Here is a 4,861-nt window from a genome sequence, read left to right on the forward strand (position 1 = left end):
TCAGATTTTTGATCGGGACGGTTTGACAGATGACCCGAGGTCGACGAGCGAGTTGATTTGGCACCCTTTTGATCACTACATAAAGCGCCAATAGCCCACTTGAGCTTGTTTTTTTTTCCTCAACTTGTGTGGTGAAGATGCTGCTTGGCTGTACAGCCTTTGAATTCTTCCACAAACGCTGCAGCCACTGCCTCGTTTTCTTCCACAAACGCTGCAGCCACAGCTAAATCTTTTCTTCTATGTGCCAGCTGAAAAGTGAAAAGGGAAACATTTTAGAGAATAAATTATTAAGACAAGCTGGTTCAGTTTCTTTACGGAATTTCCATAACTGAAACAGTTACAAGTTGCATGATCAAATAAACAAGAAATACCATCGAATTAAACTCTACTTCAATGTTCACTCGGATCCATTCAGTAAATAAGTTGTAGATGGAGGGGAGCCGTGGGTGCCCTGCCTTCAATTGCTTCCATAATTCCTGTGTCGACATGAGAAAAAGAAAAAGGAAAAGAAAAACAGACTGCTGACCGTGAAGAAGAAAAACAGGCTGCCCAGCAGCAGCTGCCAAAGAGGTGTGCTAGCATTGAAACAAGAGGTAATAATCATCCAGTAGGCTAAGATGGCGACAGTGAAGAAGAAAAACTGTCTGCCCAGCAGCAGCTGTCAAAGGGAGAGAAAAAGGGACAGAGATGGCGACAGACACTGAAGAATAGTCATCCAACAACAGCTTCCACTCAACTGGTGTGTGTTCGCTGAGGACCTCATAACACTAGAGTTGCAGTGTGTATTGAATCACATACCCCAGCAAAACACAACAAGCAAACAATACGCAACAAAATGGCATTTGCATTGCAGTGATGCCTGAAACTAAACCATCAGGCTTGTGTTTTTCTTTCTCGTAATGGCTTCATTCACCTGAGTTAGGTGCCTGCTTATTACTATACAGGAAAATTAGCAGCTAAAATAATAGCCTTTGGACAATCGTCGAGTTAAGGGAATAGACATTCCATTATTCAACGAGTTGTAGTGGTATATGAAGAAACATACACCGAATCTGTCCATGCAGAAATGAAGGCGTCTACTATTTACGTCGAGATTCATGTTTTAATTAGTGTGCGCGCCACTGTACTGTAGGCATGCAGCCCCAGTTCATCCTCCTGCACAAGCAGAAAAAAGCAAGCACCAGATCAGAAAAAAGGCAAGTTGAGCAAATTATTCTACTGGTTGAGAGACAAGCTATAGGCATTCACAGTGACTGACAAGCTTTAGGCATTCACAAACATAGGCCATTAGATGCTCAACGCGTACAGAAAGTGCCAGTAACCCACTTGATCTTGGATTTTTTGCTTCAGCTTGTGTGGTTAAGATGCTGCTTGGTTGTACAGGCTTTGAATTCCACAAAAGCTGCAGCCACTGCCTCATTTTTCCTCACATGCATGACTTGCGGTCCAGGATTTGTATTGACCACAATTTAATGCTGATACCTTTATCTCGACCATAGATAGAATTCCACCATGGAGTTTTTCCGACAATTCCGGTTACGAGTACAATTTCTTTTGTTCTCTGTACCTGCTGAAAAGCGAATAGGGAAACACCTTAGAGAATAGCTTGAGACAAATTACAACTGAATACAGGTTGCATGATCAAATAAACAAGAGATACAGGAGATGCCATCAAACGAAAACTCTATTACGATGTTAACTCAAGAGCTATTAGGCATCCAGCTGGCAGAGCTATGATGGAGAAAGACACTGAAGAACAGAGGACCTCAAAACACTAGTTAAGTATAAATGCAGCTGCAGTGTGTGCTGAATCAAATCCCCAACCAAACATAACATGCAAACACCAGGCAGCAAAATGGGAGCTCCCTTGACACCATTGCTGTACCTCTACCTACTGCTGGTGCCATGTCTTCTTCTCTTGGAAGAAGCACATGCGGAGCGCCATGGAGGGATCTCACTGAGGTCTCAACACATGGCCCTCCTCCATTGGAAAGCTACACTTGCGAGCCCACCGCTGTTGATGAGCTCTTGGCAGGAGAACACCAGCCCATGCAACTGGACGGGCATCATGTGCACGGCTGTTCGCCATGGCCGCCGCAGGCCCTGGGTGGTGACCAACATGTCCCTGCCAGATGCTGGCATCCATGGCACTCTTGGTGAGCTGAACTTCTCGGCTCTTCCATTCCTCGCATATATTGACCTTAGCAGCAACAGTCTCCATGGTCAAATACCAGCTAATATCAGCTCTCTATCATCACTATCTTATCTTTACCTCGACATTAACCAGCTCACGGGGGAAATTCCGTATGAGATTGGTGTCCTGCGGAGTCTCACCTAACTTGGTCTCTCCTTTAATGGACTCACAGGTCATATCCCTGCATCTCTGGGCAACCTAACCATGTTAACTGATCTTGTCATTCACCAAAATATGGTATCAGGTCCCATTCCTGAGGTGATTGTCAAGCTTGTCAACCTACAATTTCTAGCACTAAGCAACAACACCTTAACCGGTTTGATACCCAAAACACTTGAAAGTCTGACCCAACTAAATACTTTGTACCTGTACGGTAATAAACTTTCAGGGCCTATACCCCAGGAACTAGGCAGGCTAGTCCATCTGGAAAGTATTGACCTTAGTTCAAATGATTTATCAGGTCGAATTCCAATCTCCATAACCAATCTCACTAAACTGAACCTGTTTTTTCTCTTTGAAAATCAAATCACTGGTCCAATACTCCCAAAACTAGGCAACCTCGCTATGCTAAACCAACTTGATCTCCATAGTAATCACATAACAGATTCAATACCCCCAGAACTAGGAAACCTCACTATGCTCAATAAACTTTATCTCTATACAAATCAAATAACAGGCCCAATACCTATTGAATTGGGCATGTTGCTGAATCTCAATGAATTAGACTTGTCCGATAACCAAATATCTGGCTCTATTCCCCAAGACGTTGGCAATCTCACGAACCTGAAATATTTATACTTGTTTCAGAATCAAATTTCGGGATCAATACCTAAAACTTTTGGAAAGTTGCAAAGCATGCAAGAACTGCAAATGTACGATAATAAGTTATCAGGTTCTCTTCCTCAAGAATTTGAAGATCTCATCAGCCTTGTTACACTTGAGTTGTCATGGAATAGACTCTCTGGGAAGATCTCACCCAACCTAAGTGCATGTACCCAACTTACGGCACTACATCTAGCACAAAATATGATCACAGGTTCCATACCGCAGCAACTAGGGAAGTTGGAGATGCTAGAAGTTCTGGATTTATCACATAATCAGTTCAATGGCAGCATTCCATCCTCCTTCGCAACCCTGGTGAGCCTTTCAAAATTGTATTTGTCCAACAACAACTTGGAAGGACCAATCCCATAACACGGCTAATTCAGAATGCTTAGGCAAGTTGGTTTCTTCCCAATAAACGGTTGTGTGATAACCTCTCTGGCATGCCACCTTGTTATGGGACTCCAGTAGATGGTCATCATAAAACAAATGTACTTGGTTTTGTCCTTAATACCGTTGGAGCATGTGCTAGTCTAACGATATCGTTCGTCTCATCCTTGATGCATCGATCATGCAGCACACGCCCTACTCTTCCTCTTGGTGAGAATATGATCAACGGGCTAGAGTTAGTTGTGTACGTGTGCGTGTGTATTTCCCCTCTCCCTCTAAATGTAATCTTCTATGTATTGTGCCCCTAAGAGGATGAATAGAATGCATACTTTGAGCTCAATCTTTTTTACTTTTTTTTTTAGAAAAGGGGGTATTCCCCGGCCTCTGCATCAGATCGATGCATACGGCCTCTCTTATTAACCAAATAAAAGGGGTTCTGAACAGGAGTCTTACAAACAAAGGAAAAAAAAAGGCAGCCTATAGCTCACATAGAGCATCGACTGTAAGGCAGAAATGAGATAAGCCACAAACCGGCTTGGCATAATATCAGATAGGTAAACTAGATGCCTATCCTATTACATGATCGCCATCCAAACCGGTTGAAGATATCCCGCGCTACCGTCTCCCACCGGACAGATCCAGTAACCAAACGCTCCCTGACCTCCGTCGGAGTGAGTAAGGACCAAGTACGGATCAGCGCCGTAGCCCGGAACAACACCTGCAAAAATGAGTATTTGTTGTCCTGTTAAAAACCAAATCGTTCCTGCAATTCCAAATTGCCCATAATAACGCACATACTCCTACACGAATGTGTCTGGCTATTTCGGACTCCATCCCAAGCAGCCACGCCCCAAATAACGTGTTTACCGATCTCGGTGGAGTAATATTAAAGGCAATTTACACGGTGCGCCACAACCCTTGTGCCAACGGGCAATCCAAAAATAAATGCTTAACATGTTATCAATTTATTTGTGTTCCCGATTCCTGATCTGCTTCCGCTATAGACGCTTCCTCGGCGACTGCCATGACCTCTTCACCAGCTCTGGCGGCCATTTCGTACCCGCCAGCTTCCAGTCCACTAACAGCTTCTTTCCCCATGTCGGTTTCATCTTCCCTACCTTCTACCGATAATGACTACCAGCCCTCTTCCTCTCCAGATGGCTCCTCACCTCCCTAAATTTCTCACCTCGGTGACGGCCATGGCCCTCACTACTTGCGCCGACGACGTGAACATCCACCATCATGTCTTGGTCCAACTCGACATTCGGGGCTCTCACTACTCGCTTAGGCGTGGTCTCATGGAAGAGACCATGGAGCAGTTCGGCGTACTAGATCACATCTCGCCAGAATTCGACAACGATAATGGCGATCCAGTGTGGAAAGCAAGAAGAAATCCTAAATATTACCCTGGGATACTGGTGGACAATCTATCTCACTTCATTAAGAACACATGTA

General features: G+C 44.3%; 1 pseudogene; it reads left to right on the top strand.

The window, feature by feature from the left end:
• The first annotated feature begins 1,837 nt into the window (after positions 1–1,837).
• On the top strand, positions 1,838–3,722 carry LOC119298919 (annotated as a pseudogene).
• Positions 3,723–4,861: the final 1,139 nt, after the last annotated feature.

Source organism: Triticum dicoccoides, chromosome 1B (assembly GCF_002162155.2).
Source record: "Triticum dicoccoides isolate Atlit2015 ecotype Zavitan chromosome 1B, WEW_v2.0, whole genome shotgun sequence".
Taxonomy (NCBI): Eukaryota; Viridiplantae; Streptophyta; class Magnoliopsida; order Poales; family Poaceae; genus Triticum; species Triticum dicoccoides.